The 9,642-nt window shown below is 33.5% G+C and overlaps 1 long non-coding RNA gene across 1 annotated transcript; it reads right to left on the minus strand.

Annotated features, from left to right (window-relative positions):
- Window positions 1-2,679: 2,679 nt before the first annotated feature.
- Window positions 2,680-4,478, minus strand: LOC133515863 (uncharacterized). Its single transcript, XR_009799105.1, has 2 exons — window positions 3,325-4,478; window positions 2,680-2,891 (listed from the first exon to the last, which is right to left on the minus strand). It is a non-coding gene; the product is annotated as an uncharacterized LOC133515863 (long non-coding RNA).
- Window positions 4,479-9,642: the final 5,164 nt, after the last annotated feature.

Consider the following 9,642-nt stretch of genomic DNA (forward strand, 5'->3'; position numbering starts at 1 on the left):
AGTTTATAATGCATGGAATGCCTATGTTAATAAAGAACACAATGGATTTATTCATCAGTATAAATATTTATGAAAATATATTAGTTTTATCTATAAAACCACCATAATAAAGTTCTTAAATTAAAACACAACAATCAATAAAAAACGAAAGATAATAGTGCAACAAATAATACGACCCTTACATTTGCAGTAATATTAACAATGCGGTACACGTAACGTAATAAACATAAATCTACAACACATTAAACTCTAAAACACACACTATTAAAATTAGAGAAATATATAGATATAAAACTTGTAAAATATTTAGTACCAGTATTAAAGACACTATAAATCTAGTTGCCCGTTGGGCTGCATATCAGGCTGTTGCAAATCGTACCCTTACCAATTGAATTAATTCTAAGTAGTTGTCAAATATGTAGGAATAACAAGAAATCTTTGTATAACACGAGTTGTGCGAGGAGCGATAGAAATCAAGAAACGCCCCAGAAATATTAATTGGGAGGATAGATTTAATTTATCGCCAATTTGAGGACCTTGGGCGATTCAGAAGTAAACGCCAAGTGATCTATCTTCGGATTTGTGTGTGGTTATTGTGAGTGTTATCTGACAATAATTAACATATGTGTTGTGGGAGGTTGGAAATGTGATATCTGCCCCAGTTTTTCATAGACTTATCGTTAGGTATTTACACAAATCTCTGTTTTGTCATTTTTCTCGGAAACCAAATAGCCACGACCACGATCAGTGAAACCATTGTCGAAACGTCGGTAAATTAAGGCAACAAAATGAATTCGCGTTAACCCGGTGCAACATGACTTAAGAAATGGTTGTGCTGTCTGTGATTAAGTAGATACTGAGAAGACCACATCATGGCGAAGGTTGAAACCTTGGTTATATTCGTTTATAAGTACTGATTTATGTAGTCAATGAAAACTTCACCCACTTTCAACAAAACAATGAACTGTAAAACCTTATACGCCATTTAAAGAGTAACATGCTGTTCCCACATATGAATTATGTAATTTACATACAATCACAGATACCCTAACGAAACTTGCATCAAGAACAACAAGAGAAATACTGAAAAACCACTTCAGCATAATGGTGAATGCATCCCAGTAGTGGAGACAACAACTCCATCGATAGTGATAGCCGACGCCTTGCATTTGTGCTTGTGTTTTTTGGCGCATGTCCACCTGATCCGGTTTCCGACCAACGATCTCGAGTGTCTGAAGAATTTATGGCCTCCGATATAAATATTTGTAGACTCTTTGGTAAAGCGAGCTCTTAAAATGGCGTGCAGGATATCTGAAAATCATAAAAACTTACCTATAGCCGATCGATTCATATGATGTCATATTAATCAGATTTATTATTTAAAAGACCATCGTAGTTTAAAATTAAGAAACTTTGTCATACATACTTATAATATAAATATAACTGAAAATTATCCCAACCATTTAAATGTCTCATTCAATATAAGTGAAGTTTCATTGAACGGCGAAAGATGAATAAAACGAGAAATATTCATATTTAAATTATTTAAGTATAATGTTTTATGTTAACGTCATAACCCACATTATTCATTACTAGCACGGGCATGAAAAGAGTTACAATATTCACCCACAAAACAAATTGAATAAATAACAAAAAATACATAGAATTTCCTGTATCGACCGATTCAAATCGGCTACAATTTTATGAAGGTTCCCAACTCAGTGCGATGATATCTGGGAGGGTCATGGTTATGGTATTTGGAAGCAGACGTCAGTTTCCCCATGGAATTTGTTCGGGCTTTAGCCATGCACCCTGCCCTCTTCTTAGTGCAATACCAAAATGTTGTGTTATACTCCGAGAAGGTGTAACCGTTTATCATCAGCAAACTTCGTTTACGGCCTGGTATCATCACCACTGCAATGGTAAGTATAGATCCGATTATGTTTAAGTAATCAATAATGTACATAAATCAAATTGATTAGCTTCTACAAGCAGGTGCTCAGGTATACGACATTGTAGTATGCTATTAATACGTTTTTATTAGATAATTATGTCTGAATTTGTAATTTTGTATACGATAAAATAAAAAAATATATTTTATTTCAATGTTCACAATGATGATGTTACAAGCAGTCCTGTGTTAGGTACAGCGGATACACAACCATTATTTGTCTTTACAATAATTACATTGCAACTAGCCATTCACAGTTAATTGACATATTCAAATGTACATATTTATCCATCACAGAACAATCGTGTTCCGGGCCATGGGGACAATGGGGTGGGGTGTGCGCATTTTCGTTGTTGCACATGTTCGCTCGGCATTATATGAAAGAACCTATCTTTACTTTTGAAATCTTTGTTTGGGAGGCTTGCGTGGTAACGAAGCCATCACGTGGCCCTTTCGACACTTTAAGGAGATGCAAGAGGTACTCAGTACATAATTGATTAGCTTATTCAGATTATTATTGAAAAAATCTGGAAGCTAGAAAACCATTTGAATGCTTTGGAACTTTAATATGTATTTAAAAAGTTGTCAACCTTTTGGGCAACCCCGAGGCCATATGAGTAGGTATTTTCTTTGATATGAACAGAATATGTAACTCTAAAAAGATTTTTTACCTTGTAATAAAAATAAAATTGTAATGGGGGATTTAAATGCATAATTAAAGCCAAACAGTATTAAGGAATATGTGTATGAGTGGATTGATAGTCCACAACTTTGTCACCAATGGTGCGCACTGTACTCTTGCAGCCGTGCCAGTGCTTGTTGCACCTCCAAGTAACTTTCCCCGTTCGTGGGTTCTTAAAAGTCATTCTAAATCGGTTGCCTTCCAGGATCAGCACCATGTTCCCAGCAGATGTGGACTGGAAAGTTACTGGATATGGGTCTGCAATGGAAACCAGAATTATTCATGACCGTTCAAAAATATATAAAGAATTATGTTCAAATTAAATAGTAAATGAATTAAGCATCCTTGATTAACTCTTATTCCAAAGTTGACCACACAACAAAAGTTTTTTTATAAATTTTGGGAGGCACCCCGCCTTAAAAAAAAAATTTTGTATCAACAATTTGCTAGCCTCCCCTTTTAAAATCAATTTATTAGTCAAAAATTTTATATAAGAAACAAGAGTTATTAATGATAGTGTATGAATATCTTTTAAAAAAGTAACATGATCACTTGCTTCATATCTAGTCCAAAATGTGACTCGTGCATAATATGGGTGACTATTTGAGAAGGTTCTCATGAGATTAGGAAATTTTGACATAATATAGGTAATTGACAATGTACCTTACAACAAATGTTTACTTATACCAACCTGGGTGATGTCCTTAAAAGGGACCAAATAACCAAGCTTATGTTTGCAGGTCTAGTGATGGTCAAGCTTTATAAACTGAACATCTGAGGCTTGAAGACTGATGAATGAAAATATATTTAATAACGTTACGTAAGTAATATATTCCACAGTACAACCCATAGATATCTTGAAAACAAAAATGAATTAATTAAATGACGTCTAAATCAATGATTATGTTCATTTTTCGCCTCAACTATATAATTGTAACCTTTGGTAATGACGGAGGCTCGACAGCCAAAATCCTTTCTGCCACATCTCCAAGAGATCTCACCAGATCTGTCTTTCTTGATATACGCCCTGTTAAATTTATGGCCATTTAACAGTAGTGCCTTGTTTCCACAGTGATTCAGGACGAAAAATATATCTGAAAGGTTAAAAAATGCCGCTCAATAACCTAATAATTCTTGACAGCGACTGGCATAAGAAGTGACTGTAAGATTATATTTCGCAAATAATTAAATAATAAGTGGACAATCACATTTGGTCAAAATAAAATATAATTAAAAAATCATAATAGTTAATTTAAAACTATAATTTATCAATATAAAGCCCGACCAGAAATATATGATCATTGTCAAGAGGGCGCTTTTATTCTCATTTATAGGGTGTCAATTCAGTTTAGTATGAAAAATGTATTTGCAATAAAATTTCGCAATATGGCGCGTGATCATATATTACTGGTCAGAAAGAAACTGTATCTCAATCCCATCCCTATTATATATTTTAAATAAGATTTGAACCAAACACAATTAAATAAATAAAAAAATGAAAGAACAGGTCAAGAATCAAGTTCTAAGTATGGTTATGTTCTGTAAATTTAATGATGTTTTCTTCGAGCAGCAACACATAAGCCTTGCACCCGTAGTTTCTTTTGTTGCATCGCCACCGACTCTTGTACTGTTTCTGGTAGTCTTTGGTAAACCGGTGGCCGCCCATTACGAACACTTGGTTGCCATTGCGGTTTTCTTCGAAATATCCTGTAAAAATCAAAACAAATTGGAAAACCGTGAAAATTTAAAGATGAGATACTGTAATAACGAAGCACTCATAATACATATACCTGGATAAAAAGGAAAAAAGTCGGTGAGCAAGATTCGAGTCATTTGATGTAAGTAATTTTTGTGATTATTAACTGTACAATTATTCAAACATATATATTTCTTTCTAACAAAATCACGTTTTAGTAAAACCTACATCTCTCTTAGGATGGAATGTAGCTATGCGCGTACATAGTGGGGATATTTGCATGTTCTAAATATTAGGAGGATGAGTATGATCGTATTTAGTAGAGACAACTACATCGTCAAGGGTGACGGCAGTAGCAGGACACCTGTGGGAGCCACGCTTCATGCACAACCAGCGGTACATCGGGCCCCTGCTGTCCGACCTCTTTCGGTACCGGTAAGACTCAAAAATAAGAATACGGTTGCCGTATTTGCTCGTCTCGAACGACACCATTCGGCATCCTGAAATTAAAAATTTAATCTTAAGCACTTCTTATTTTGGAATCATTGCTTTCCTGTCATCCGGTATATTTCGTGCAAGTTTATGTTTATAGACTCGTCTCAGCCAAAAATAACATGGTTATTTTAAATATCAATAATAGTTTCATATCACATATTAGAATATAATGGCAGCAAACATGTCATAAATCAAAATGGGATATAGATAGAAACAACTTTAGTTGTATTATATAACACACACTTCCTAATTGTAAATATATAGGTAAATAATTAAATAATACTAGATTAAGTCTGACTTAATAACATCGCAATATAATAATACTAAACTTTACTAAAATAAACGAACATATTCATTATAAATTATTATTATCTACCTAATAATATCAAGCAAGTCACTGACAGTTAAGGTATTAATAGCGTGATTCTAATTTTAATATATGTCAAAACTTATATCCAGATACGATATGGGTCAGTGTCAAAAGTGAGTTTATTTTTAAAAATGTCACTTGTCACTGACAGATCCGATCCATATCATAAATAGATATAATTTTTGAATTTTTGACGTATATTAAAGTTTACACCACCGACAACAGCGAAGTTCTTAAATTATGATGATTAAATTTAGAATCAGTCCTAAAGTCGGTTCACAGTGACTCACAACTGTTCAAATAATTTGAAACTACGAGTATAAAAAAACTTACGTTAAATTACTTATTTATTATTAACTAACTGTATGTTTTTTGGATTATTAATTATTATTTTTTGTATGCAGGTGTCTGTACCTGCAAAAAGCATTTAGCAGCCACTTGCACAAACATATTTTACACAAACGTTCTTACGCCTTTCCAATAATAACAAGATCGTATCAGGTTTTGTTGTTTAAGACATTATTGCAGGTACTAGTAGGACAGAAGCTTCTTGTTCCAGAAGACAGTGTTCAATGAATGTGTCGTGATTTTGCTCCAAAAGTAGCACTTACGAACTCTTTCCACTTCTGAGAAAATGTTAGTTATGTTAGGAAGTTTTTATTACACATTGGTTTTCTAGGAAAGCCACAGCATGACCAACAAAGTGACGCACTGGTGGAATGTTCATTCCTTCCAATTGATCAACAACGAATAAGAGGATTTTAAACAAAAAACTGTAATTTTGAAATGTATTTCATATAAATAACTTTTTAACGATGAATAAAATTTCCTAAGCAAAAAATTTGCTACTTGAAAAGTTGATGTTGTGTCCATTCAGATTCCAAAGTCAGACATTAGGTACTTCCTCTATCTTTTCGGTATCTGTGCTTACTATGAACGCCCCGAGTCTTCACCACGGCATCATTATGCGTAAGAACCGTCATTCTGCACCCTGAGTTCTTGTGGCTGCACACCCAATGAGCGCTGAGGCCGTTCGACCAAGTTTTGTTCTTCGTGAACAGACAGTTGTCCAATAAAAGCTTTGGGTGACCGCGCCCCACTCTTATAATCAGTGCTTCGTCTGAAAAGCGGGCAGGGTTTTGAAATCCCTGGTAAATACAAAACATATACATACGTAAGCAATAACAACTGGGATTTCTGGAAGATGTTATGCACCCAAACCAAGTGTTTTATTTGCAAAAATAGGTAAAATTATAAAAGGTATACGTAGTATTTCAAAATCAAAATGACAATTTACTTGTGTTCCACACATTTAATATGACTGGGTGACAATGAGAAAGTTTGCGGTGTTGACTCCAATTTATAACTTTTGCGTTTCATTGATGCAATCGCTCTCATAACAGTCTCACTACATCAAAAAATATAGTCAAAATAAAAAATTTTCATGAAATGTGTCTAATTTCATTTTGGCAACCATGAATTAAATTAAAGGTTTTCAGTAGAACGAGGTAAGTATCAGGTATTCAAGATTTAAGAGTTTTGTTACTACGCGCCATAGTAATGACGGCAATGGTATGTGGTCGTTAATATCAGAATGAGTATTTAGTAAAATTAGTAAATAAAAAAAAAAAAATATATATATATATATATATATATATATATATATATATATATATATATATATATATATTTACATTACAAACAAAGTCACGTTTTAGTAAGACCTACATCTCTCTTAGGATGGAATGTAGCTATGCGCGTACATAGTTGGTATAATCGCATTTTCTAGGTCTTAGAAGGATTAGTATGTTGGTATTTAGTAGAGACAACTAAATAATTAATACTAGAAAAACAACATGGCTTAATAACATTGCTATATAAGAATACTAAACTTTACTAAAATAAAACTACATTATAAATTATTATTATCTACCTAATAATAGCTAGCAAGTCAGTGACAGTTAAATTATTAAGATTAAAAAAAATGATATTATAATATGTTTTTATATATAATTAATGCTCTGCCTACTTTCCTGTCTCAAAATTGTTCACAATTTTTTATATATCGGAATTACAGCATGTCAAATAGAATGAAATGCCAAGCGGAGAATATGAGAGAGTAAAATGGAATTTCATGTATGAGAGATTAAAATGAGTAACGTAACGTAAATGCGTAACGTGGTCTTGAACTTCCATCCACCGCATAACAACCGGATACAATTACACTTAGCCACGCGGCTACTGTCATCTAATCTCGACTTTGGCGACAAAAAAATATGTAATTTTTTTGACGTCATCTAATCTAGGTTACATAGATAAATATTCTAAATAAAATTCAATAAAAAATATTCCATATATCTAATTGTTTTATTTAAAAAGGCACTTAGATACGTATGGAAGAAGTAGGTAACTTAAGCTTTATTTATTTAATCTTTATTGCACAATACATGAAGGTACAGATATCGGACTTAAAGCCTTAAGGCATTCTCTACCAGTCATCCAATGGGTTAAACCAGAAAGACTAAGTTAAGCTTTCAGCCTTGCAACGTTTTAGCATTGTGTAATTTTCTTAAACCTTTGTTTTTTGTTAATAAATAGGTACGTTAATTTATATTTGATAAAAAAATATTATCTCTAAATGTTAGTAATTTTCATCCATTAGCCTAAAAAAATAGAAGTTAACTAAAAGTAAATCTAAATGGCATCATAAAATTAACTCGCTCTAACTATGCTACTATACTTTGTCAGGTCATAGGTTCTGTCACAAAGATTTTTACTGATAAAAAACTATAGGTAGATCTCTTATCATTGATGGGTTGAAAGCTTATTTAATGATGAATTGCTTACAATATAATTTAACGTAATTTGCTGTCTCAGTTTTGCATAATTCTGTGTAATATTCGGAACAATAACAGTTTTGAATGATTCACGATTAGTTTGACTACACTTAAATCGACCGGGATATAAACCGTGATTACCTTTTATATTGTTTTTATTGAGCTCCCGATTAAGCGAAAAGGTAATCACGGTTTATACCCCGGTCGATTTAAGGGTATTCGGAACAATGTTATAAAAAAAAAATGCAAAATATACGCGACCTGTTCGAGGTGATTTTGATGCCTATTTATTTATTTTTCTTTTTTACATGTTTCAATCTTACATAAAACGAAAGCTGGATCTTTTTATCTTTAGTAAAATGTATAATTCATATTTATTAGACTGTCAAAATTGCAACTGTACGTGTTTTACCAAACCTACTCGTTGGATGGCACTCAGAAATTAGCGTGTCACTGAAAAGTACCCTAAGTTTGAAGGGAATCAGTTGAATTACAGACTTCTCGGAGAAGTAAATGCTGATGATAAAATAACGTTCGACTAAAATAGGTTCATACAAATAACCGCAATCCCAAAGTAAACAAGTAGTAAATAAAGACCTAAATTTTAAACGAATTATATTACGTTTTCATCAGTGTAAAACAATCTTTCAAATCATGCCAAACTTTTTTCATTTGTTAAAAGCTTTGTATTACTTTTTATCAGTGACACAGTGAGAATACCTTTGTTACAAAACTATGAATCTGACTTAGTAGTTACGTTACCTATAATCCTTCTAGTCCATGTATGAAATCGCGTGTGTGATATCGTGTTCCTTTTTTTTTTTCAATTTCCTTGAAAATATGAGTGACGAATTTAACGTAATAACCGCAACAACAATGCGACGACGAAAATCACTCATTTAATTAAGGAAATTGACAACGGCAGTAACGTATGGAGTAGTACAACCGCTATCCTACAGGTGATATTCGAACGTCACGTTTAGAAGTAGGTAGGTAACTTAGCAACGTTATAGCGCATCCTCGGGATTCCGAGGGCTAAGAAATAACGCCGCAAATTATATTTAGTATTATTTACTGTTTAATTTAAAAGAATGGCCGAAGACTGCTCAAAACCGGGAGGAATAGAAAATGCGGGGGGAGGTCTTTGTTCAGCAGTGGTACACAACCGACTCTCAATAATAATTATTATTTAGTGGTTATGTTGGCAGTTAAATCTTCTTATATGGTTCTCTACCAAACTGATGCTAGCAGCACAGCCCGTGGAAGACCTTTTGATACAGTGCCACCACGTCTTCATGCCGTAAGCCGAGGTCCTTTTAAAGCGGTACCCTCCCATCGTCACCACCGGGTTGCCCTTGTGGGACACGCCGAAGTATACTGAAAATATACACACAGTTAATATTAAGTATAGTGTTATTGTTCATTTCATTAAATCGAACACTATCTTTAGCTACTATTATAGCAGAGCGAGAATAGGTAGTTCAGCGTAGCGTTCAACACAAGACTGATGCAAACTTGAATTTTATCAACTTGTTCAGCTGTAGTCTACTCCACGGAAGATTGCGGGTCACTTCTGGATGAAATTAGCTCAGGACCGGGACAAGTGGCGTA

This window comes from Cydia pomonella, chromosome 3 (assembly GCF_033807575.1).
Source record: "Cydia pomonella isolate Wapato2018A chromosome 3, ilCydPomo1, whole genome shotgun sequence".
Classification (NCBI taxonomy): Eukaryota; Metazoa; Arthropoda; class Insecta; order Lepidoptera; family Tortricidae; genus Cydia; species Cydia pomonella.